General features: G+C 41.5%; 1 protein-coding gene across 8 annotated transcripts in view; it reads right to left on the reverse strand.

The window, feature by feature from the left end:
- The window catches only part of FOXP1 (forkhead box P1), a 506,962-nt gene that overhangs the window by 383,989 nt on the left and 95,100 nt on the right, over window positions 1-27,873 (reverse strand). For 7 of the 8 annotated variants that reach the window (XM_060633758.3, XM_060633761.3, XM_060633756.3 and 4 more), the window contains exon 2: window positions 769-865. The exons of the other annotated variant lie outside the window; for it this stretch is intronic. The gene's annotated coding sequence lies outside the window, so the exon portion shown is untranslated. The remainder of the gene's footprint in view (window positions 1-768; window positions 866-27,873) is intronic. 8 annotated transcript variants of the gene reach the window in all.

Below are 27,873 nucleotides of genomic sequence, written 5' to 3' on the forward strand. Positions count from 1 at the left end.
AGCTTTCCCCCACACTCATTTAGCTCATGAAAGCCCAATATGATTAAAAGGGTGAAGAAGGCAGACTCCACTACGTGAACCAGAATGACTGTAGAGAGCCATCTATTATACTTGTAAGGAGTTTCGAAATTTTCAAAGTGCTTTCATATACATTATATCTTGTTTCATCCTTAAAACTACACCCTGTGTGGTAGGAAGGGCAGGTATTTTTTTTATTATTATTATTCTCGTTTCTTCTTGATAAATGGTTTGCTCGAGATCAGAGGAACCGCTACCCAGGGAGGTATCCTCTTTACCTTTTTGATGCTTAGGTGAGGGGTCAGCAAACTACGGCCTTTGGGCCAAATACGGCCCAGTGGCTGTTTCTGGAAACAGTTTCACTGAACCAGTCAAACCCATTTGTTTACATATTGTGCATGGATGATTGTGATGGCACATCGGGAGAGTTGACCACAAAGTTGCAACAGTGACTGTATGGCCCACGAGGCTGCCAATGCTTATCATCTGGCTGTTTTAGAGACAAAATCTGCACTCTCTGTATCAGATCACCTTTCCACGAATATGATCCAGGTTACAGATCCTACTCTTGCAAGCCAGAAAGCTAGCCTGGAGGACAACAAACTTATTATTGCTGGCTGTAGAATTCTGGCTTAATAATGACTCATCCCATTACCTTCTGAGGAATTACCACATGTTCTACGGGGCCGCCCGCAAAGATGGACCCCAATTCTTAAGCGGGATGCAACAGTAGTAATGTTTGCCACTTACCCTGAGCTTTTAACGAGTCTCACAGCCATAAAAAGCTGGAGGGGTCACTGGTTGGAGGCAGGCATAATGCCACAGGACTGCAACACACGGAGGGACACTGAAAGCAGAGAGAATAGGAGAGGTTTAACTGAAGAGTCCCAATTTTTTTTTAATGTGTATTTATTTTTGAGAGAGGGAGGGAGAGACAAAGTATGAGCGGGGGAGGGGCACAGAGAGAGGGAGACACAGAATCCGAAGCAGGCTCCAGGCTGTCAGCACAGAGACCTACGCGGGGCTTGAACTCACGAACAGTGAGGTCATGACCTGAGCTGAAATCTGACGCCGAACCTACTGAGCCACCCAGGTGCCCCGAAGAGTCCCGATTGTGATGCTTCAAAAGCCAGGCATTCACAGGAGCCTCGGGTATTCCTTGCGGACACGCAACTTTAACATCCAATATGCGATCACGTATCTACGCGTCTATTTTACCTTTCCCCTTACAGAATCGGCGTTTCATTTGCTCATACGCTGAATTCAGTATCAGAGAACACAGGAGAAGGAAGCAAAATGGTATGCAGCTGGGGAAACTGTCACCTGTGAAGGCACTGACATTTACTTACAAGGAAGAGTTCCTTTAACGCCCGTCCTCTTTCACTGTTTAGGATAAATTCTCATAATGAGCGCGTTAAGCTATCCTGAGAAATAAGGGCCAGGTGGATCCCTGAGTCCAAATGTGGATTCTGCCTTGGGTTTGAGTCTTTCAGTCTCTCCCAATGCATCTAAGCAGAAACGACAAGTGGAAATAAATATATGTGGGCACACATGCACACAAGCACCCTGTTTAGGAAAAAAAAAAAAAAAAAAAAGGACAAGCTATCTCGCCTGGCAGCCAAACACCAAACCTTACTTGCCACAGCTCACGGCTCTTTTTCCAGCTGCATTTCAAATGCACAACAGGGAGGCCGTGACACGGCCTCCTCATGGCAACAGCCAGCCTGTGTATGTGCACATGGGTGGAGGCTGTGAGCTTTCACGGCTTGGTGAGGTTATGAGTAGAACATTGACCGAGTCCAATTCCAAGTAAGCTGAAATTGCTGACAGATAAGTCAACTCATCCTCAAGCAGTTTCAGAGAGATTTTATGAATAGCAGCCGGTAGCAAGGTTTTGCACGCCAGGCCTTTTCTGCATAGATCCTGGGGACGATAATGCCACCTATGCAGCCCTCAAGGTGACAGGAGCCACCGTAACACGGGGAACCGGAACTCCAGAATGAGTAGAAAGCCTGAGATCCGCCGCGTGCACGTGTGCCGTTCTCTCCCAACAGCCAACTCAGACAAAAATCCACGAGCGACACATCTTCTAAGTCTCATCAGAGAAGTTGAAACTGAAAAGGAGGTGTATGAAGTTCTCGTGATTTGAATAGTCACGTCGTAGCTCCGGAAACTATGTGGGCTGTCTGTCTACCAGAGCTCGGAAGAGGGTTAAGGGCTGGTGTTCTCAGTGAGCGCCTCTTCTTGGTAAGAGATGAACTCAGGCCAGGTGGGTCCACGTGATGTGTCCTAGGTATGCACTGCCTATGTGAGTGTAAACCGTTTGCCAAATGTATCACGGCTTAAGCATCTTCCTTCTTCGATGAATTGAACGTGCTGCGTTAGCAGCCTCGCTCTTCAACGAGGCAGCTTAAGTGCAGGGTAAGAACGCATCAAAAATATTTTTAAAGATGATTTCAGTTGGCAAAGGCTGTAATCGTTCAAACTTAATTGGTGAACTCATTAATGAGCAACTGCCACCACAAGAAAGAGGGCCATTGTCATCGACTTATCAGAGCAATGAGATAACGAAGTTAATTATATTGTTTTCAGGGGGTTTACACTTGCTTCCTTTTAAAGTCTACATTTCCCAAACATTTGTTCTGACACTCCATGTGTTTGCTCCCCTTTTTAAAAAACCTATCAGCCGTGGGCTCCTCAAGGAAAAGTCGGCAGATCACAGCCCTAACATCAGGGCAAAGCAACTGGAAAACTTTTCTACCCTTTATTATCTACTTGTAAAATGTTATAAGCCTGTAAACTAGTTAATTTATGAGCCGTGTTAATAATTTGCTCACACTCGATCGCAGGTTTCGCAAACACCGTTTCCAGGGATGGAGGCGGATAATTTGTGGGTCCGGCTTCTCTCCTAAGGGGACACTAACTAATTTGACACAGTAACATGACATAGATGGTGGGGCACACTAATGACCACACTCCAAGACGTGGCTGTCAGCCTGTCGCTCCAGTGAGAAGCAGCTCGCCTTCGCTGCTGCTCAGTACACGATGCTCAACTAATTATTCAGACAGGGACATTAATGAGAACCCTCGTGTTTATTTTCAACATACTAACCAGCGCTTAGCTTCCATTTGTCTGATATGGTCACTGATAAAATGGGTTTCATGAATAGTAAATGTGAACTCCAATACAACAAAGAAGCACTGGAGAAAAAGGAATAGCTGACTGGAAAACTATCCTTGTCGACTCGAGTTGTTTTCTGCCTCAAATGTCGCCAACGACAAAGTGACAGGTACTAGGAAAGGCCAGGAGTACCAGGGAAGCTAACAGGAGTATTTTTAACCACATACGTCCAGGTACAATCTTGACTTTTGACCGAAGCCACTGGATTGCAATATGGTCAAGAGCAACTTCGATCTGAAATAAATTTCACTAAATTTATGACACTGAATACACTTTTTTGGAAGTTGTTTTTCCATGGAATGACCAAAAAGTTTATTAGCTTATATGTGCTTTTTCAACATTAGAAAAGTTTGATCTTTGGTGAAACTACCTCAAATGTGATCTTTACAAACATCACTAAATGCAACCCTCGTTTTTTGTTTGTTTGTTTGTTTGTTTTAAATCTATTGGGAAACCATACCTACTGAGGGTTTTTTCAGAAGTGTTCTTCAACATCCTCTTATACATCCTATTTCTAGGCTACCAAACCTTGCAATCAAGTTCTTTCTACTTTACATTAAATTTCTATTTGGGTATGATAAAGTTTGTCCTTCATTTTATGGTTATTATATTCCTAAAATTTTCATACAATCATAATTTAAAATGAGTAACTTTAAAAAAAGGTATGCTTATATCTACTAGAGGTATTGAAAAACTGAAAACACTCCTGATGTGGTTCATTGGAAAACGTACACTTTGAATTAAGTAACAGTGGTAGTATTTCAACAAATGTTCTCTCTGGCATCTTGATAAGGAATTCTACTCAATACTATGTATGACTTCTGATTTTATAGAACAGCAAAATAAGTAGGAGCCCACATAGATCTCTTTGGGAATGAAAATGTCATTGAGTGTAAAATTTGAAGAAGTACGTATTTCTAAACTTACAATAGATCTATGATTTTAAAAAGTCAAAATACATAAATCGCACCTAACATGTGAGAAGCAGATTCAGATTCCAGGCTAAGTTTCAAACATGTTTTTAAACCAGTATACAGATTCACTCTCTCATGGGCACTACTGTCTCCAAATGATGCTATTTCCAGGGGTACCTGACCTGTTAACAGATTCTCAGATTATTGGTATCTGTGCAGTTTAAATATGGTAAGTATTCATCCTCCATAATAACCTAAAAAGGTATGGCCAGTGTGTGGCACAGACCAGCTAGATGCCAATCAATTCATTTCTTCTTCCTGGATGCAGAGGAGGGATGTATTTCCCAGCTTCCTTTGCTGTTAGGTGGGGCCTTGTGACTAAGTTCTGGTGAAATAGATCAAAGTGGGTATGTTACTTTCATTCTGACCCTGAAGTTTCCTGAACATCACTAATGTCCTCCCTCCTCCCTTAACTGTGCACCCAGAGCTCCAGTGGAGAACTCCCAGTTCCTGCAGATGGTGGAGTCAGTGGATGGAATTTGCCAAGGGCCCAGAAACACAATCGAGGGCCACCACCCCTGTCCCTCACCAGCCAGCACCAGCCTGAGCTGCTTAAGAAATAAAACTGCACCAAGTTAAGGCTCTGAGATTCAGGAATGTTTGTTATAACTACCGGCATCTCTTACCTGAATAAATAGAGCTTTCTAATTTCTCCCTGGCTCCCAAGTCATACCTGAATCTCCAGGCCACTAAACCTAAACAGAAGCATGGTAAATCTGGAAAAATTCCAAACTTTTGCTGTGATTATTTGCTCCTCTAATTAAGCTGTGAATAGAAACTGCATCAGGTGTATGCAGCTTTCCTTCTTAATCTCACAGCCCTGTCAGGAGATCTGATCCCATTTTATAGATGCGAATACCAAGCCTCTAAGAAGTGAAATACAAGCAAACAATGCAAATGTATATCCAGTTGACATTTTCCTAATTGAATGCCTCTTGCCTTTTAATATCTAAATTTTATAGAAAATACTTATTTCTAAAGCAAACATTTTTAGCTCTTGCTTATAAAAGAAAAAGTTCTATGACATTCTCCAAAATTAAATAGAACATTTTTAATGAAATGTGTGAGGGGAAGTGTCAAGTTACAATATAATTGGTATTATGTCAGAAACTTCTGTAGAGGTTTTGAAAAGGGAGCAACAAAGGGGATGCGTCTCAGATGTTCTTGGTGAAAAGAAAAAGCCATATTTAAAACATATGTACATATTGTTATGCTGAGATCACACTGGTAATCAATGTTTTACATATTTTTATATTTTAATGTGATAGTAGAGATAGATAGATAGATAGATAGATAGATAGATAGATAGATATGGCATTTGCTATGCTTTCATCATATTTTAGAATAAGGATTGACAAACTTTTTCTGTAAAGGGCCAGAGCGTGAATACTTCAGACTAAGTTGCTAGAAGTTCTCTATCGCAACTACTCAACAAAGTCCTTGTAATAAGAAAGTAACCACAGTAAGTAACACAAATAGGTATTGTGTTCTGATAAAACCTTATTTGCAAAAACAGGTACTGGTCCCGAGAGCTGTATTCTGCCATCTCCTGTTTTAGAAAATTGATTGGTGGGGGAGGGAGTTTGCATACCGACACATAACATTATGATTTCTCCTACATAAAATAATGGGAAATAGTCTTTGGTTAGCATTTTCACCCACGGCATCTGATCGCCTTCCTTTGCCCAAGTTTCAAGGGATAGGTGGATGGCCGTGCTCAGTCTCCATGTGAGTTCTAACCCTGCGGTTCATTCTTCCCTCTAAGTCGTACACCTGTCAAAGGGCTCACTGCCCGTACAAGGCTCTTACAGGTATCCCATGCCTTTTAAACAAAATCCAAGTACTTCTGTGACAAGAAGAAAAAGCTGACGGTTCTGCCCAACCGGCTCAGTCAAGTCTGTGCATTAAGGTAATGCAGACAACAGCCACCTTGGAGTGACCTTATATTAAGGACTTCTTAACAATAAAAGAAAGCAAAATAAATAACATGTAGACTGAAAAGGTCACTAGGGGAATGAGTGCTAGGAGCAAGAAATGACACCTCTAAAGTTTCCAATTTAGGCACGAAGTCTTCCCAAATTAGAATCAAACACTTTTCCTGGTTTTACAGGATGTACCTTGTTAACCAGTTTCAGAATAGGAGCTACGTGTCCAATGATTAAAACAAACAAACAAATAAACAAAACAGAGATAATGTATCAAATGTATTGCCTTATTATTCTCTTAAGAATGTAATGTTGTAACAAGGTTTTAGTTCAGCCTTTGTTTTGGTTTTTGTTTTTTTGTTTTTTGTTTTTTGGGGTTTTTTTGGATGACAGAGTTCAGAGACACGCTTTTTTAAAAAATCTCGGTTCCCCATTAATGTTTTATTATAAAACTGAAGTGCGCAAGGTGGCTTTAGACATAAATGGACAAATTTTATGAATCTGTTTTACCTAAAATTTCAGTAACAATAGAACAAAAGCCAGTAAATGATAGACCAGTCTGACAAAGGAACATTTTAGAGTCATTAAAAATGATAGTGGAAACAGGGAAATGTGTGCAAACGCTTGCTGTAATGTGATATGAAACAAGCAAGATAGAAAAACTGTACCAACTATATAAAAGTAGGTGTCAATAACGAAACAAGAAAAAACAGTAAAACTAACAGTTGTGCCCTGGAGGAAATGGGACTAGGTGAGATTTTTTCTTCAGAATTTTTGTATGTTTGGTATTCAAAAACAAGCAATATCGAAAATATCGGTTATAGAATCTGAAAAAGTTCTCTGAACTTCAAAAAGAAACATCTGTTTTACATTTATACTCATTTATCAGTGGCTTCTGATTGGCTTTCTTTCAGACCAGAAGTATCTTGAGAGCAGAGATTTGTGTTATCTCTCATGTCCCAAACATAGGGTTTATAGCCCCTTACGCACTCAATTCAGATTCCTTGAATCAACTGAATGGTCTTACTTAAGTCCTTCCGGTGGGATTACACGAGTAAATTAAATTTTTATACTTGAGCCCTTAAAAATATGTAAATAATTTTGTTTAAAGAAGTTGACTGCTTGTGGATCACAGCTGTCAGTAAACTGCCTGCTACATAATGATACTTTCTCCCCTCTCCTTTTGCCATGATGACACACGACAACTTGTCTTTTAATAACTTAAAACAATTCCGAGTCATTTGCTCATTAATGCAAAATACATCTTGATCACCAAGCCTGGCATTTCATAAATATTTACCCCAAATGCACTGCCTGCTTTGAAGCTGGGACGGTAGGCTCCTGATTGACAAGTAACTTCTGGGCAGAAAACGGGAGACCTCTCCCTCACGTCAGCGGGGAGAAGGGCACCGTGCTGTGTTCACACTCACTCTCCTGTGGAGGCTCTTCTCCCAACAGCCAAAAAACACACAGCAAGTGGGATCATCCTTTACTGTTTTCTCTCTCTCCATCCATCTATCTCTCAGACAGGAAGATACACACACGCACACACACACACACATGCATATCCACCCTGCACAAACTCCATGCTTGCATACTTTCACTGTCTCCCCAGTACTCTGAGAGTAAAGATCAAAACCCTTCCCTTGACCTTTATAATGCCCTCATAATCTGGCTGTTGAAGACCTCTCCACTGGCCCGGCCAAGCTTCTCCCTGAGTTGGAAGGAGAGCAAGAAGGGAGACAGATGACTATAAAGATTTCAGCTTCTTTCCTGAGAACCACCATGATCAGCAAGACAATACGAGAAGAAATATATCTTTACTTAAAAAAAATAGGGCATCACAAAGTAAATACTTAAGTACATATTTTCATCACTTAATGTATCATGAAAAATTTCCCCTATCACCTTCTGGGCAAAAATAAACTGAGATCAGTACACACACACAAAATCAAAGTCTTCAAAAGCAACTTTAGTTTTCTCCTTAAAACCTAACTCTCGGTGCCTAGGTGCTCTGCCAGCCAATACCAATGGCAAGTGGGGAGGGCTCAGGTGGTCCTCACCACGGGTGAACTCTTTTCTCCAAACCTGTCACCTCCAGCAGGAGAACAGAAAAAGCCACTTGCAGAGCATAAACAGGGCCTGTTATTCAAAAGCCAATCTGTGTATCGTCAGACTGATTTACCACTTGGGATAGAATATTTCATTGGATGGCGCAGGGAAAGCATGCTACGGCCTTGGCTCATCAACAAATCTCCCTGCCCAATCCCAGAGGAAGATGGGCTCTTGGTTGGGATTTAAATGAAAGATATTCTCCTCGTGACATGCCTCTGAGGGCTATCACTCTTCCTGATCTCTGGGAGAACAAGGGTATTTATTGATGAGCAGGCTACAAAAACAGAAGGTGCTATGCTTCTTTTTGATCAAAGCCCAGTGGCTAAAACCAAAGTAACATGTTGTTTGGGACTATCACATGATAACTAATTCCATTTCATTTTCTTCTTCCTGGGGACACAGGCGGATTACATTGCCCAATTTCCCTGGCATTTAGGCTGAGGCCACATGACTGATTGCTGGTCACTCAGATGGGAGTAGAAACAAGGCCAATCACTTACGAGCATGACAAATACAGTTCCTGTCCCCCCAAAACTACGGGGACCCCACATTCCTTGCAGCAAGTGCAGAATGGGGGAGCCTGAGCAGACACACACTGATGTGAAAAGAGCCCCACGTATACCTTTATCATGTTAAGCTTCCAAAATGTGTGCGCTGTTAGTCACAGAAGCTACAGGCACCCCCACATCCTGCCTAGTACAGTTTACACCTTGTAGCAGCTTTCATTAGGATTTACCTTAAATAAGCACTTCGTTTGGGCTTTGTCTCCACTCCCCCCATCTGGATCCGTGGTACCATGCCTTATTATTCTGTGTATCCTTCTTTTAGAAAAGACTCACCACTACGTCTTCCAAAACTCTGTTGCTGATAAATGGAGTCACAGATCAGTATCAACGAAGAGAGAAAGCATTCACCTGAGATCTAGGTTTCCAGAACCCAACCGTGGGCCAAACCCTGAGTCTGTAGCTGACATAGGTTGGAAGTGACACCACGAACATCTCTGCTTTCATGAGGCCCACAGTCTACTGGGAAACCAACACAAATGCATGGGAATAACCTAAGAAAAAATGGGCCCTATGCCCAAGAGGTCAGAAAAGGCTTCAGAGCATAAATTATCTATAAGCTGAAGATACTGAAGGGGAGGAGGACTGAGCCATATAGACGAGGCTGGGTGGAGGATGAGGAGAATCTTCCATCGGAGAATCGAATGGAACTCTTGGTCAAAGTAGATGTGAGCAAGCACAAACACTGGGCCCCAGAATAATCTTCTGTTTCTACAATGATTTTAAAAACATAACCTGGGAGAAAGAGGACTTCCAAAACAAAAACAAGGCCAAATATATTATTGAGTAATTCAGAAATAAAAAGAAATTATTACCCTTTGCTAGGTGTCTCAACGGTGTAACTTAATACAAAACACTTGTTTTTCTACCACTGACAGGGAGAAAGGAGAGGGGTTATCCACACTGAAATTGCTTTTCTAAATGATCTGAGAAAATTGGAACAAGAGAAACGAGGCAACTCAGTTCACAGACCACAGCAGTACCTCTTAAAAATCCAACCACCTCCTCCTTTATAAATACCGTAGTTAGCCCTCAGAAAAACAAAGTGGGTTTTATTGATTATTTAGCTCCAGAAACCGACTAGGACAGAGCACTAGAATACGGTCAAAGGGGACGTGTTTTTCTTAGCCCTGGGTGACCACTTGGCTGTACCTCTTTACTGGGTCCTGTCTTCCGGAGAAAGTCAACAGTGAGTATGGAGAAGTGGAGAGTCCTTTATGGCACTAATACCCTTACCAAGGGGCTCCCCAACCCCTGATGAAGGCTCGAGTCATCATCAGAATCACCCGAAGGCTTGTTAAAACAGGACTGCTGGACTCTAGCCCCAGAGTTCCTAATTCACTAAAGGCCAGGACCAGTGGAGTGGAGTCTGTCTCCAGTGTGGCCTTTTCCAGGGCTCCTTGACCAACCTCAGGGGACGAGGACTTTATCCTCTCTCCCAGGGAAGTCTATTCTCCAGGAAATACTTGAAGCTCTGCAATCTGTTCTCCAGCGGGCACCCATGTGGCTCATTCTGACATCTGACTCAGAAACAGTGAACTTTCAGGGCTTTGCATCAGTCTAAGAAGACGACTCAGCCCTTAGGCATGCTCCCCAGGACCCTGATTACATCTCCGGGCCTCTCCTGCTCTCTACCCACCCCCGCCCAGCTCCATCCTCACCAGCCCCTGGCTACCCACGCTGGTCGTCCTCTCCTATACCATGCTCTCATTCCCAACCCTGGGGCTTGGTTCCATTATTCCTCATAAGTGGACAGTTCTTCCTCCAACTCTTCATATACAGAGATCATTCTCAACCCTTACGTCTTATGTCTGATGCTTTTCCTGACTGAATGAAACAAACAGCCTTCCCCCAAGGTATGAGCTGTATAAAATTTCCTTTGTGTATTTTCATTATGGGGAAATATACGGCTCCCTCCTTTCACGATTTGCCTCCCCTGCCTCCCTCTACTTGAAGGGAAACTCCATGAAAGCAGGGGTCTGTCCCTTCTCACTAGGTACCCATATCCCTCACCAATGACTGTCACACAGTAGGCACTCAAGGGAGGTCTGCCGGATGCCTGAATGACTAAATCAAATTAGCCTAAACTATCCTTCATTCAAAAAGAAAAAAAAAAAAAAAAAAACTAAGGAGAAAGTAAAACCCAGTAACTCTCAGCTATGATATAATGAGCTGCAGAGCCCAAAGGGATTCGAAATGCACAAGACAGACTGAAGTTACAGGAATAAAGCCTCTTGGCCGGCATTTCAGGCCTCAGGAAATGAGGTGGAGGCAGGGTATAGGAGATCCTCGTACAGCTCAAACCACCTCAAGACGCCCACCGTCTCCTACCAGCCATTTCACAGAATTTCTGCAAGTTGTATCCCTAACCCTCGACGTCTTGAACTTCTCTTTAAAGTCACGTCACTCCTGCTGCAGGTGCAAGGGCAGCAGAGTAGTAAACTTTTTTTTGCAAGCTGAGCTCCTCCACCCTGGATGACTCTGAAAAACCACTTGTAAGTAGTATATGTTAACCACAGTTCGTAATTTTGTCACAGGTGTTTGACTAAAAAGGGGACAAAGCCTTTTAAGTGAGCCCGCCTCTATTATGTCATTGTGTATATTCCACGCCACACCTAAAAGCTAACAAAATCCTTTCTTTCTACGCCATGGCAACCAGAAGAGGGAACGCTGCATAATTTTGCTAGGGGCATCCTATATGCTCAAAAACGTTCACGCCTTTACAAAAAAAAAAAAAAACACACACACACAAAACAACATGTTAAAGTAGAATTTTAACACAACTTGTCATAAAAGCTGATACGAGTATACTAGAGAGGAAATCGAATGACAGGAGATGTACCTGGCAGTTCAACAGAACACAGGATAAATACTCTTCCTGACGCAGCCAAAGCATTGGTTAGAAGTTCAAACAAGGGAGATGCAGTGAATGAATATTCAAAGTGTACCATACCGAACGATTTTTCTAGAATTATTTTTAAAAAATCATTAAAATGCGCTAAACTTTGTAGCAGCCTGGTGGGGTGAAATCGGTGCCAATTCTGGTTCTGACACTAATTCAATTATTGTGTGGTCTTAGAAAAGTCACTCCCTCTCTCTGAAACCCATAAGAAGTCTGATGCATTCAATTATTCCAAAGGCTCCTTCCAGTCCACACGCGCTTGGAGTCCATGAATGTTTCTGGGCTTGCCTCTTGCACGGACAAAGAAAAGGGGAGCTCACCTCCACCTGGCTCATTATGAAACAAACACGTGGGAACAGCCATCCTTTGAGGGAAGCTAAGGAGCAGGGTGGCTCTACCCTGGTTTATTGTATCTGTTCAAATAAAGTTATGTTTCCATGTACTGCAGGAGGGTGAGTTGATGTAGTAATTACCTGTTACTCTTGACAAGTAAGGTAATTAATGTAGCAAAATACCACTGCAATGTGTGTAAATTTAGACCACCATAATTAAAGCACCCGTCTGTTCAACAAACTGTTCAATTAAGAAAAAATATTGATGGTGTACATTTTTTGAAATTAGAAAACGTATGGAATGAATGAATCTCCCTTGGTTGACATCCATTTCCAGAATGCTTTCTCAGCAGGGAGCATCCATAAAGGGTTATAACGGAGTAACTTCCACTAAAACACAGAAGTATTTTTGTACCTACGCTATTAAGATAAGACTCTCTTTTGAAAGTATTGATTTAGCGTTCTCGTTCCGTAAAACCTGTCAGAAAATGAGTTCAAGGACTATCTGAACCCTAAAACTACAGCCAAGGAGAAAAAGAGCTGCAACGTTATGACTGCACAATCAAGTGATGGGGCTGTTCTCCATTACTACAACTTGAAAGTACCATCATCTCCTTGCCAAGGGCAAATAAAATTAATGTAACTTCTCTGGTACTCCTTGATCAGACAGAGAGTGGTATCAAAGTTGGCTTCGTATGCTTTTATTCTGGTTTTTGCCCATGCCTACCAGTCATCTTCAGACCAATGGCTAACAGGTTGAATAAGAAGGCTACTTGGTCCTTCACCTGAAGCAGGATTTTAATCTGCTTTCGAAAAATTCTAGCCACATTGAGTGGCTAAACCAGACCAGAACTAAACTAAAACTAAACCATATCCCCAAAACTAAACCAGACCTGCCATAAGAGAGAAAAAGAATCCATCAGTGACCAGATCAGAGGAAAAGCAGTTCCCTCTGAATATAGTCACGGCGCGGCGGAGGTGGGGGGGGGGAGAAGGCACAAAGCTCACAGATATCTACGTAGGGTAGGGTAGCAAAAGTGGGGAACCGGTCAGGGGTGCGCCCAGTTTGCTCCAAGGAGGAGATCCCAAGGGTTGTTGTGTTTTTTTCCCTCTTAATTCTTCTACTCAGATAAATTTGGAGGAAGACACAACAAGGTGGCCTGAGTAAAGAAACAGCTGGAATGCAGACAGACTAAACAGTGTGATATGGGCAAAAAATGGTATATGATCTCAGTGTCATTTAGTGACATATACACTTGTTTTGGGATTTGCTTTCACATTTTTGTATAGCCTATCTGAACTTGGGAGACATAAAAATCTAGAAAGAAGTGCTAAAAAGACATCTTCCAGTAAATTCTCAGCTTATCATAGTAAATTTAGGTCCTAATATCTGAGAACTTGGATGTATCCCCAAGTAAAGAATAAAAAGTACAAGGAGACATTCTAGACTGAAACGTGGTGAGGAAATGAAATCATTTCTCCAAGTAAAACACTCTGATTTCACACGTGGAAATAATATTGTCATTAGAAAGACCAGGACGAAGAAATCACTTGTACTAGCTATTGATAAAAACAAGGCTAGAAGGTCCTAACAGGAAAGAGGATTTTGTAAAAGCTGCCAGAGAACTCATAGTACACGGTCATATTAAAGTAATAACTCTTAAAAATGAGCCCTTTTTTTCTTGTTTTATTCTCCTAGTTTGAAAGGATGCTAAATCTGATGATGGTAGGGATGGGGGAAAGGGAGGGGCATGAACTGGGGACAGTGAACATGCCAGATTCACTGAGTACACACTAAAATTTCCAATTCTCAAATGCTGCGTGAACCATCCAGAGAATAAAAGAAAAGTCCACAGTGTTCTTACTCACCGGGTGAACTGACGGAAGATGAAGCACTTATTTCAAAGATGACATCAGATAACATCTGACGGGCTGTGTAATATTACAAAACGTTACAAAACTATTTCACATGGAGTCTACCACGGGATCCTCACAGAGATTACGAGTAAACTAAGGCCAGGAGCAGCTAACTAATATGGCTGCATCCCCAAAAGCCAGGGACTATACTAACAAGTGGTTCTCCTTAGAACTGGATAAATGTGGCTCTTGCTCCCACTATGTCAATCAATACATGGAGAATATTTGAATATTTGAGTATTTCTGCCTTAGAAGTTAACAGTTGTGACTCGTGTCTTAAAATTTGTGCCTTAAAATGACCAGGCACACTGGTTAACTATGTTCCAAAACAATGGTAGTTCAAGTTGGTAAGTAATCACCCAAGCTGGGGAAAAGCAAACCTGGTTCCAAATTCTGGTTTAGCCATTCGGTAAAAATACCAACCTAGAAATTGTGAATCTATGAACACACTGAGCTTACATACTCAATTACGCTCAAAATTTGTTCTCCCCTAAAAGGAGGCCCAAGAAAAACAGTACCACCATTTTCAACACTCAACTTCATATAAACGAGTTCTCGGTTTAACTTTCTTTTAACCTTTTCCACTTGACCCTTCGATAGCATTGCACTGTGGCCCTCCCTCATCTCCTAGAACCAATCCAAGAACCATGTGGCTGGAGGATAACTTCTACAGGTCACACACATTCTCCAGATGTAGCAGCTAATGCAAGGAATAGAAAAAAAGTGACTGGTAGAGAAAGAAGGAAAGATAAGGATAAGTGTCCTATTTATTCATCTGTTATCGATAGAAACTTACAAGTAAATGATGTGCAAATTAGATTCTTTTTCATTCTTAAAATTAATAAAAAACTGCAGAATAAAAACAAAATGGCAAACGGGTAAGCAGGTGCAACTGAATTGATGTTAAAGTGTTAAAACGTGTGAGTCAATGTTTCCTGGGTTTAAGCAACTTTAAGACATGCACTGATGCAAAGCCCCCCAAATTCTGATCTTATATGAACACCACGCATCCTTTCTTTCTAGAGAAGAGAAAATTATTTTAAACCAAGACATCTAAAATGCAGAAAGGCGACAAGGTGATATACCACTGTTGCCTCCCAGAGTTAAATGTCCCCTTCTATTTAACTCTGTCTTGGGCATCCAGCAAAACGACAGTAATTTGAAATATTTTGTTTAATTAGGTAAATAAATTCCACATAAAGGGAACATTACTTTTTATATGCCATGCACTGTGCTCAGAACTATTTTTGCAAAATCCCATTTAACCCCAAAGCATCTGATAAACTAGGATACTACGGGGAGGTAGGTGGTTATTTTTTTTTTTTTTTTTTTACTTCCATCTTCAAATGTGAAAACTAAGGCTTACAAAGATTAAGTAACTTTCCCAAGGTCACAAAGTTACTAAGTAGCTTTGCCAGAATTTGAAGCCAGATCCCTCTCCCCAACTTGGGTAATTACTTAACAACTATACTACCACACTTTAGAACATATCAGCTAAAACTCCTGGTATGAGATTTCTTGGTTCATGTTGATACTGGAAAGTAAAGCAACCTGGAAAAACAACTTTGTTTTAAGAAACTTGTTTTGAATTAAAAGTCATTTTTTTGCGCTGGTAACATGAAGACTGATTACTTTTTAGGTTATAGTAATAACTGTTACCTTATGAATGCTCCATAGAAACGCTTCCTCAGAACCAAATATTGTTAACACTGAAATTCTTGCATCCTGCAGATCTCTATTTCAAGTTAGAAGATGAAGCCACACTGGTCCTGGTTTTCTGATAAAGAATTTTGTCAAGAAATAACTCAAGAATTCCTATCCAAACTGTACATAAAATGTAATCAAGAACCCCCCACCTACACACACACCCCCAAAAAAGCCTGTATTGGAGGTTGAACACTGAATGAATCACCACAAAAAGATGGAAAGTGGTTGGATAAAGAGACACTATCCTGGGCCACTAACTTCCCTTGTTCTTGCCAGCGGAGAAGGAATACTAACGTTAGAAACTTCCAGAAGAGAATGATATGACACAAATACCAAAGAAGCCTGCACAGGGTAAGGGATGGAAAATACACAGTATCACACTCTGTGACACTACAGAAAAAATGAGAGATGGTAATGGCCTGACTGGCCAAATATTCCAATTTCTGTCAACTTCTGGTCTCAGGAGATTTTTCAGTTTTTGCTCCTTTATCAATAACGGTCATTTTTTCACCCCTTCCTCTCCCATCACTGATCTTGGCTATTTCAAGGTGTTATGTTGAAAACTTTCCCCTTCTCCACCTTTCCATTCGTGTGCTCTTTGTATTTCTACCTTCATATCATCTGTGTGAGGATTAGAAGAAGTGGGTAGACGGGCACCTGGGTGCCTTAGTCGGTTAGACATCTGACTTCAGGTCACAATCTCGTGGTTCATAGGTTCAAGCCCCACGTCAGGCTCTGGGCTGACAGCTCAGAGCCTGTAGCCTGCTTTGGATTCTGTGTTTCCCCCCCTTGCCTCTCTCTCTCTCAAAAATAAACATTTAAAAAACTATAAAAAAAAAAAAAAGAAGTGGGTAAAACAAATCAACAAAGGCAAAGGTTCTCAAAGTTCTAGACTTAAACCACTCCAATGATTTTACGTACTATGGACATGGTAACAAATCACACCAAACTGCATACTTGGAAGTTCTCTTTCCAATTTCCTTTGACCCCTTCTCATGATGTCAAGGACAAAGTGACACCTTATACACACTAACGTACATTTTTAACAAACAAAGAACCTCTCTGGCCCAGTACCTTAGGCAGAAGTAGGCAAGAGAACACAAGAGTAGTTTGTATCAGGGGTCAGCAAATTATGGTCGAGAGACAAACCTGGCCTGCTCCTGATTTTTATGAAGCCCATGAGATAAGGACGTATTTTATATTTTTAAATGATTCAGAGAAAACAGCAAAGAGTAGTATTTCACATGAAAAAATTACACAAACATCCACAGTTTTACTGGGACACAGCCACGCCCATTTATTTACGTCTTGTTTCTTGCTGATTTGGAATTACAATGCAGGAGGTGAGGTGTACCAGAAACCATATGATGTGTGGACCCAGATACATATACTAACTGGCCCTTTGGAGAAACATTTTGCCAACTCTTGGGTACACCATCATTCTGGCTTTCGTAGTATTTATTTTAGGTTACCATCAGGCTCTGGTAACTGATACTATTTTTTTTTTCTTTTAAGGGATAATGTAAAATTTCCTTTTTAAATAGGCATTCTCACAAGCAAGGGGACTTCAAGGGAAATAAAAGCGAATAAAGGATAGGGATACGTGGAATGTAGATCAAAAGCAGGAAAACGTGAGGAATACCCAAGAATGGCAAAGTTTGAAAAATAATCAACCAAGGAGATGGGGGCAGGCAGGGGAGGCCGGGATATAAAACTAAAGGCTACGTAAATAAGGTATCCAGATACAACAATCTGTCTTCTAAGGTCACAGAGGAGCCTGAAGGGTGGACCCCTAGTGGACAGAAGGTCAGGCAGGCTACCCAAGAACATCAGGTTGGCCAGCCTCATCACGGGGAACAGCGGGTTATTATTTTACGTCCACAAGACCCTTATCCACTGGCCAAGATTTCCTAGCTTGGCCACTGGGGCGGCTGTGAGTCCAAAACAACCAAAGCTGTGTAAGTCAGGTAAAACCAGAGCGAACGTCCAAGAGGCTCAGCATGAGTCTAGGACAAACGCTTCAGAGCAAGTATCTCTTTGCACTGATAATGTACCCAGTATGACTTAAGATTCCCTTACCTTCCTCCACTTTGAGGGAAATGTTTCCAAAGCGCACTGAGTATGAGAGACCTCCTGCATCTCAGAATAAGTTCGCATTACTACTGACAACACTCACACTCTTCAGTGTTTGATATGCACAGTGTCTATTCTTTAACAATAAGATTTCCTCAACAGTTTCAGTGTAGTCTTGGGAAAAATGTCTTTTGGTAAAACAATCTCCCATTACCATATTCGCCTCTCACTAGTCTTGCATATGGCTCTCTTCTGCAGCCTTTCAACTAAACTTCTTCCCCAAGACAATTGTATTGTGGTGGTTCCACGAACAACAATTTCTGTTGTTGAGTCATAGATACTACCGTGGCAGTGTTAAAAATTCATCATCTTTTTCTTTCCATATGATTAATGTTTTTAAAACAAGCTGGTAAAACTTAAAACTAAACCATATCTGTAGAAAAGAAAAAAAAAAGGACTTGAGACGCTGAATTTTAAACTTTGGAAATAAGATGATTTCAACCGCCCAAATGTCATTTTTTCTTTCCACATCTGCACAGCATTTCAGCTGGTCATCACTTCTTAGGTGAATTACAATGAGTTTTATCTGCTATTGACTCAGAAGGCTGAGACAACAGGTTCCTGATTTTTTAAAACCACGATGAACTACTTTTATTAAATTCCAAGCACTCCCACCCACACAGACACTAAGTTTTCATACTTATTTGTGACATATTAATTAATTCAATACAGAGGATCTACCAAATTGCCAATCAGAGTTCACAGATTGACATATTTATGGCCAAAAGCCAAAACACTTGACAGTTTGGTTAACCCCAGAAGTCTTATCTCATACCAACGACTGAATTAACTTTAGGCCTTTTGAAACCTAAAGAACAGCTCAATGAAGTGTACATTTGAAACTGTCTACCCACCCTCCTTTCCTCCAAACCACTCCCAAATGGGACCAATAGATACTTGGGGGGTCATGCTATTCTGGTGAGGTGGACTCCACCTTGGTTCCGGTGGTGAAAAAAATGTCACCTAGGATATGCCAATTAACATCTTCTACTTCCCTGGCCCTCGGGAGGGTATAAGATGCTGGAAAGCACTCCAATTAGAGTTCATTAATTTTTCTGAAATTTTTAAGAAAATATTCCCTGTATTTCTCTCTCCTCCTTGGCATGTTCAAGGAGATGTATAACCCAGCCATTGCCAAGAACCATCTAACAAGTGCAAGTAAGGCCAGTCTGATAGGCCAACACCATGGAAAACAGGAGAGAGACCTAGATCAAGTCTCCTGCCAGTCTACCTACTGAGGACTTGCCAGGGACACTGTTTAAGCCTACCTCACCAGAGGGTCCCGTTGGTTACAACCAAATTCATCCTAACTTAAATCTTGAAATCATCAAGGATTATATTTTCCCAAACCCTGGGATTCTGGGACCCTATGAATCGGGAACCACTATTCTGGTGATGAGTAGATTTTATACATTTACATGGGGTATCAAAACATGCAAAGTAACCAATAAGTGTTCATTTCATGCTTGACGGGTATTTTTCATTGTGTTTGTAACTCCAGGTCACGCATGTCACCGGGAAAACTGTAAAAGATAACAACATCGGGAAACTGCCTGACGTCCCTCCTCTAATTATAAGATGGCCATGCTGGCTGACACTATTATGGTAAACCGACAGGAGGAGATGAGGGGGCTCCAGGTGGCTCCCTCACTGCAAATGCTTTCAGCTAGCTCTGCATCAAAAAGCACTACTTAAGCATTTACTTAACCATTAACATCCTTAATTTCCTGAGAAGGGAGAGAATTCATTACCATAGAAGACCCGCTTTACGCTAGACATACGAAGTGGTAAACTTTACAAGCAAGATTAGATCACTAAAAAAAAAAAAAAACCAAACACACACACACACACACACACACATAAAATGCTGTTAACCATTCCTACAAGCTAGTGAGTTTGTAAGGCTGAGATTTGGGGTTTTTGACCCAGGATGCAGAGGAGAGAGACTGTTGGCCTCGCAGAAGAAAATGAGTTTCAGTGAAAAAATACCAGTATTTAGGGCTTGCACTTAGCAGTCCTCTGTGTAAATCCAGACACAACCTATTTGGCTGACTTAAGGGGAAAAGTTGAAAGGAATGGAGTTTGATGGGCAGGTCCAAAATTGGAATGAAACCCTAACATGTCTGCAAAGCTGTCTTAATTTTTGCCCCATGCAAAGAAGTCGTGGGTATGCAAGAGCTAGGGGAAAGGTGATCGTTTCCCTAGTGAGTGATTCCTTCTTGATATGCTGCTTGAAATTTGGAAGACAGGGTCTCTAGGAAACAGCTTGGAAGGACATGCTGAACAGAAAGAGAAAGTTAAACTGTTGTCTTCAAGAAATATGTGCAGGTAACAGCAGACAGGCAAGAAGTAAAGAAACAAGAGGGAAAAGAGAACAGAAGAAGTGACAAATTAGGCATTTGGAGGTCATGGTCTATGGAGAAGGCTATCCAAGGACAAACTTCGCATGGGCAAATACAGGTTTTAAGAACAGCACCATGGGGGTGCCTGGTGGCTAAGTCAGTTCAGCATTTGGCCCTTGGTTTCACCTCAGGCCATGATCTCACAGCTCATGAGTTCAAGCCCCATGATGGGCTCTGTGCTGACAGTTCAGAGTCTGTTTGGGATTCTCTCTCTCTACCTCTCTCTCAGCCCTTCCCCCAGCCCCCCCCCCCCCCCCCACACACACACTCTCTCTCTCAAAATAAATCAACTTAAAAAAAAAAAAAAGAGAATAGTGCTGTTGAACATTTAACTCTAAATGTCTCTGATGCAAACTTCTGGAACTTCCTCAACTCCAATGGCATCTATGAGCTCTGTGGAAGGAAATTATGGGCAGGAGCTAACTTCCAACTCTGAGAGGAGAAAAGAGAATAGCAGAGAGAAGGGAGAATATCAAGAGTTGTTTAACCAAAACCAATCACCAAAATGAAGTCTCCAGGAATCCTCATTGGAATTCCCAGGGGGAATGAGATAAAGGTTCAAGCCAATTTTACTAGAGTCTCAAAAGTCAGGGTGACCTCCGTTGATGAATGACTTCTCAAGCGATGATGACAAGGTCTTCAGTAACATGGCCAACTACAGACTCCCAGGAGACGCATGAACCGCATCCCAAAGTCGACACTGGTGTCACGACCTGCAGGATTTTGTTAAATCTATTTTCTTAAAACGAGGGCCAATACCGGCAGTATGCGAAGTGGGGGGCAGTGAAGCTTCTCAAGGTGTTACAAGCCTTTCTAACCCTTTTGTAAGTGTCCAACCTAAGGAATCAAGACGAGAAATAGAAACTCAAGTCTACTAACGTGAGAGGGCAAGTTTTGCCCTTCAAGGAAATCACTTTGTGGCTACATGAAAGGGCGGGGGGGGGGGCACTATGTCCTTGTCCCATCAATAATACCAAAAAGTCTTCAGCAATAACATTTCTTTGGGTGTTGAAAAAAAAAAAAATAAAGACCCAGAAGTCTCAACTGTTAAGCTTATTAGTAATTAACAAGAGGTAGAGGGAAGGGAAGTCAAAAAAAAATTCTTAACTACAATCACTGGCAAAAGCAATGAAAGCAACGAGCTTCCCATATGCATTTCAGCAGATGAATGGATTTTCAAAGGAGAAAAATATCACCCCAAATGAAAAGTTAACACATTTATTGACCACACTCTTAGCCCATATTTCACAACATAATGGTAATCTTGCTGAATTCTGTAAAATCCTATTATAGATCATTTAGCATTTACTATAGCATTTAAAGCAGCCAGGCTTCTGTGTTGGAATGCATTTGGGGGGTGTATAAAATTCTATGTGTTGGGCTGAACCTCGCACACTCTAGAAGGAAACTCCATCTCTCCTCTACCGCCCTCAAGTTGCAGCACCGAGGAGCAGAATCCTCTTGAGTCGGCCACTCATGGGACAGACTGATACCTAGCCGCTCCCACACTTGCTAACTGAGGTGGGAAAGCCTCCCAAGTATACATATGTGTGCTTAAGGGAACAGAGCATGCTCATGATACATATACAAATACACAGTGATACATATGAATGTATATGGGAATACATATATAAATATGTACATGAATATGTATACAAATATGAATATGTATAGGTATGTGTCTGAAGCGTGGCCTACAAATCTGTCATCTCCAATGTGCAGAAAGATTTTTCTTTATCTCATAAAGCTTATTTATTTCCTGATCTCCTTCTCCAGCCAGTCTTTCTTCGCCCCCCTCACTAAATGTACCAATCCCCCCTGCCTCTCTCTCTCTCTATATATATATATACGTACATATATATATATATATGTACGTATATATATGTATGTATGTGTATACATATATGTATGTATATATACACACACACACATATATGTACGTACGTATGTATGTATGTATATACACATATATACATACTCCCTTGGCTTCCAATCCACATCTCCAGCCGAACTACCTTCCCAAGGTTATGTGGAATGTGTGTTTCATCATCTTCCAGAAAGATTCTGCCTGAAATTAACTCTTGCACCTAACATGCCATCCAAACCCCAACTCATCTCTTCCCAGCCTGTCCCTCTCCTCTTTTGGGTACAAGGGCTGGGAACACCAACCTGATTTTCTCAATCATCCATCACCTTCACACTGAATCTAGTTGATGAAACTTCACAGGTTTTTATATACACCCCCACCGCCCATCATCACCTTTCCAATCTTTTCAACTACCCGGCTGAAGACTAGGATTTTGGCTCTTCAGAAACATCACAATTTCCTCTAATTTGGGCTCCCCACTATATTCTATAAAACAGTGACACAAAGGGGCGCCTGGGTGGCGTAGTCGGTTAAGCGTCCGACTTCAGCCAGGTCACGATCTCGCGGTCCGTGAGTTCGAGCCCCGCGTCGGGCTCTGGGCTGATGGCTCGGAGCCTGGAGCCTGTTTCCGATTCTGTGTCTCCCTCTCTCTCTGCCCCTCCCCCGTTCATGCTCTGTCTCTCTCTGTCCCAAAAATAAATAAAAAACGTTGAAAAAAAAATTAAAAAAAAAAAAAAAAAAAAAAAACAGTGACACATGAACTATCCCGGAGCCCAGCCCTGACCAAGAGACATCTGTGCTCATAAAAACCCTAGTCATGCCCAAGGGCTGTGTAGTCAGAATCTTCAAAAGGCTGGTCCTGGAGTCACAGAGCCAATGTGAAATCAGGGCTCCATTTCACTACTCTGCGCTTGTGGTAAAATCGCATACCCTTTCCAAGACTCCATTTCCTTATCTGTATAGTAATCTATGGATAATAATAGTACCCCCTTCCTTGGATTTGTATAAGAAGTAAAGCTTAATGAACTATAAATCACCAGGCTTGTTCCCATGCCCATAGCAAATGTTATCTGCTATTATTAATATTAATATTAATTGATACTACCAAGGAAATCCCTTGGTGGTGAACCTGAATTTGCAATTCTCCACGGTAGTAAGTCAGCTCCCTTTCCAACTCATTTTCTCTCTTCCCTATGAACTCCATGTCCCAACCGAGATGAATTATTCGTTGTTCTCCTCAAGTATCAAGCTCTTTTGGTCTCTGTTGCTTATTCATTCTGTTCCCATGAACCAGAAAACCACATCTTTTCTCCTAACCCAACTACCTCAAGCTTACCTCTTCCGGAAGCTGTAGCTTAAATCCTCCAAGGGGGTAAAGAAATATCTCACATGTTTTCATACCTCATTCCTAAGGACGGTATCTGAGTATGAACTTCGGTTTTCTCAAAATTGCCTACAGCAGTTTTAAACACACCCTGAACTATCCGTTCCATAAGGCGGTAGAGGTGAAGCAACACAAAACTCAACCCCCTGCGCACCACAGGGCACTGCGCATCTCCACACACGCTAAAACCAAACACGGGCTTCTTAACTTAACCACCTACCAGTTAGCAAACGTTCTCTCTCTGTCTTGGTTAAGTTCCTATCGATACAACTGCAACAACCAAGGACTTTGTATCTAAAATATCTAATATTATACTCCTTTTCTATGCCCATGACAAATAAGCATTTTAGAGGCTTCAGTCATCCATTGTCAGAACAAGTTTTGGCTGTCAGGGAAACCACCTCATACCTAAATGAGTTAGTATTGTCTATGATCTGCCTCTTTGAATTCATATTGTTCATTCCACGGAATATACATCAACTCCTCAGGGTGGAGTGTGAACAAATGTATACCAATTCTTGAAAGTGACATACGCATCTGTGATTATTACACATTATCAGCTCAATAGCCACACCCATGTCATCTTCCAATGGTACTTATTGAGGACCCATATGTTCCCGCTGCATGACAAAAACAAAGCGGCTGTTCAGTTCGGCTTCCATTTACTTCCACGTCTAATGCCCTTAAGAGAATGGGTGGTTCTCTGTTATTGAAAAAGTTTGTAACTGTCAAAACAAGAAACTCACTGGGTTATAGTCAGAGGCTTATAATGCCAATACCAAACCAATGCCAGAACATACACTAACAAAAAAAAAAAAAAAAAATTCTGTCAATTTTTCCGCCTGGAAGTCTGTTTCTATGCATTGCCTATATACCCAGCCAATTCAAAAGGGATGAAAAGTAAAAATCTTTTGCTGTCATGTAGCCAATACAGCCAGTGGATTTCCTTTTCTAACTTTATTTTTTGAATGTCCTGTAGACTCATCGTAAATCATTTCCAATCTAATTCTCCTGCTTCCCAATTTTAACTGTCGGCCTTATTTAAAGAATTGCCTCTATATTTAACAGATTCCATATCCATTCTGAGAGCTAGTAAGCTAAAAAAGAGTGTGTTGTTCTAAAATGCATCATTCAACTGCCTGACTCTTAAAGCAGCTTAAATGTTAAACGTGCAATTGTCTTACCTAGCAGTGATTTGAAAACTACACATATGACTTTCCAGTGATAAAGAAAATCACAGCTGAATGCATGTTCAGCACCTCTCTCCCTTCTAGGTTTCAGGTGACATGATTTATCGACGTGCACTCTCTCAACCAGTCTGAGTGCACAACACCACCGCCACAGCAACAAACACACAGGTACGCACGGAGCACAACTGGAAATGTTTGGTGTGCGTGAAGCGAGATACGCCTTGTGACCGGTGGCCTTTAGTTGCTTTTCATCCAAGAGGCTATTACGCCTTTTATCAAAATTAAAAATTAAATAAAGTTTCCCAAAGCACGAGGTAACAATTGACACTTGGTTGCTTTCAAGAGTCCTCCGGGGAGAAAAAGGAAGAAGAAAAAAAGGCAGTGGCAGTTACAACAAATTAACAACATATAATAAAAATGCCATAAACATGCGGCGTACGTCATAAATCTAATCAAGTCTACAAGGCGGGCAGATAAAAATGATTAACGGCCACTATCCTTGAAAAGAAAAGAAAAATTTTGTCCCTGGTTATTCATCACGGCTCATGTGCTGACCCTGAATCTAACATGTAGATCGAATGATCTTTAGAGCCACACACTGTGCCAAGGAGGATGGCCTTTTCACTTCCTATTTTATTTTCTGAGAAATCGAGAAAACAGCAATGGTAGTGCCACTTTTTCATTAAGAGTGCGGCTTTGCGGGGGGGGGGGGGAGCGTTAATAAAGGTTCTCAGAATCGTTATCTCTCTCAGTGGAAAAAGAAATGACAAGGCCAACAAAAACCCCACGAGTCTGTGTACCGACAGGTAGCGTTTTTGTATTTTCGTCCCATCTTGAAGTGGTATTCAGTCACTTTTTATTGGTTGGCTGCAGTCTTTCCTGATTCTGATAAGTTACCAATTCAGCCCAGGCCTCCAGCCAATGAGGAATATATATGCTAACTGTGTAAGGTGTGGAGATAAACTTCCCTCCCGAAGGAAACAGGAAAACTGAAGCCTGCCCAAGAGGTAGGTTCTGTGGCGTAACAAAGGCTTGGATAACTTCCATCACAAAGACTGTCACCTTGACGGGCGGCAGGTCTAAGAACCTTCTGCTCTTAGAGTTAAGATTCTCCAGACAGATCCTCTGTGACAAGAAGGGTTACCTGGAGTGAGGATTAACATGCAGATGTGTAAAAAAAATTTTAAAAAATACAATTTTTTTTTTAAAGCAGAAGAGGTTCAAATGAACAAACTCCTACTTGTTCCTCAAAGGAAAAACAAAGAGCTTTCAGAAACATCTCCTCGGAGAGATGTAATAGAATATGAGTAAATTATAACAATTAAAAACCATTAAAGATAGAATAATTGAGAGTACCTGTTTGGGTAACAATGACTTTCTTGAATTCCTCATAACAGAGGGTCTATTTTTAATCACTCTTTTTGCAAAAACTTGCATCGTTTAACAATAGTTGCGGATTTTTCATTTTTATACATCCACAAGAACACAAAGTGAAAACCATAAATTATATACGAACTCCAGCTGTTAAATGTTGGCATTTTGTCTTTAAAAAAAAAAAAAAAAGTTCAGAAATCTGTTTCCTTAAACCAAGGAAATGTGGGAAAAGGCCATCCTGCCAGTGGAAACCTTTAGCAGCAGCAGCTCCTGCTGCGGTTTCTTGCCGAGGCAGCAAAGTCTACTGAACGAGAGGCCGCTGCCAACTCAAATACTGTTTGCTTTCACACCCAAGAACAAACTGTGTGCACGGCGAAGGCATCCGAAGGGCTGGGAGCAGCTGGAGAGGACTGCAGAAAGGTAACAGTGGAGTCAGAGCTACTGTAAACTGGCTCGCGCTTTCCTATCAGCAGCAAGACGGCATCCCAGCAAACACCACGTCGCCTTCTCCTGGCGTCTGGGCGGCCCTCAGCCGGTACCTGCTGTAATTCAACACCTCCTCCTTCCAGGTCGCCCGAGCCAAGGGACTTTGCAAAAAAAAAAAAAAAAAAAAAAATCACCCGGACGGATGAAACACATGCTCCTTCAGGGTGATTCCAAGGGCCGCAAATGGGAGTAATGAGAACTCTCCCTATCTCGGGGCAACGTGCAACCTGCACTCTCTGCAAGAAGGAAATGCAAAGGAAGTGCTCGCGGTAACTTGTGAACCCAGGGCAGACAGCTCTGCCAAGGCAAACATTATTCCTCCAAGGGTTTTCTGCTCCAAAGACCCTCCAGGTTACCTGTGTGCCCCCAGAGATGGGTGTCACTAAGGACGTGCCAGGGGGAGCCGAGGATTCTACAAGGATGAAAAAACAAGCCAAGTGTCCAAGAAAAGAGGTTTATACCATGACGACTGGCTTCTAATTTCAAGTAAACAAAGGCCAACTTCTTTTTGGGATAGTGGTGTTTAAGCCCCCAAATTAAAAATGGTCCAATAAGAAAGATTTTTTTTTCTTTCCCTTGCCCATAGGGCTTTGAAATAAGAGTTAAAATTATCATGCAGTTGGCTAAATTGGTCAATTTCATGATATGTATATTTTAACCACAATAAAAAAAAAAAAAAAGAAAAGGATTGTGCAATGCCACAGTGGTGAAAAGAAAAGAGCCCTCCGTCTGAGACAAGCTATCTGTTATGAAATTCTGCCTCCCCGTGCCTGGCATGCTGCAATTCCAGAATCAAACACAGTTAATCATTTTAAGGAAGAATCCTTTCCAAGGTAGAAAATCATAGTGTTTCTTTGAAAACCCCTACTCCTCCTAGTCCCCCTTTTCCCTAACCACTGTTATTTAAAACAGCTCACACAAAAGTCCTGGGTGCCACACATGTGCATGAAGGAAAGAGGGACTCTGCATGAATGAAAGATCTAAATATTCCCCACCTATAATAAGGAAGTTTACCTAGGGCAAAAATATCACATATTCCCAATTCCAGATTGGACCTAGTAAGCTTTCAATGTTAAGAGTCAACTTTATTGACTTCCTCTAGTTTAAAATTAGAAGCCTTTTTCTTACTGTCTTAACCACCCACACCTACTGCCCCCACCACAAAAAAAGTTTGATGGTTTAGACACAGGTTAAAAAAAAAAAAAAATCTGTCCAACTACACAAAGACCTCCTTTCTTCCCAAATAAAAAAGAGTGGAAGAATTTGCCAACGGTTCCCCCAAGACACAATCCTATAGCAAATTCTCCTTGCCTCCAGAATGATTGATGTGATGTCCTTCCCCTCTGTCAACACTCCCTACCTTGTCTGGTCGCTGGTGAAAACCAGGAAGCCACAGACACACG

This window comes from Panthera onca, chromosome A2, assembly GCF_046562875.1.
Source record: "Panthera onca isolate mPanOnc1 chromosome A2, mPanOnc1 haplotype 2, whole genome shotgun sequence".
NCBI lineage: Eukaryota > Metazoa > Chordata > Mammalia > Carnivora > Felidae > Panthera > Panthera onca.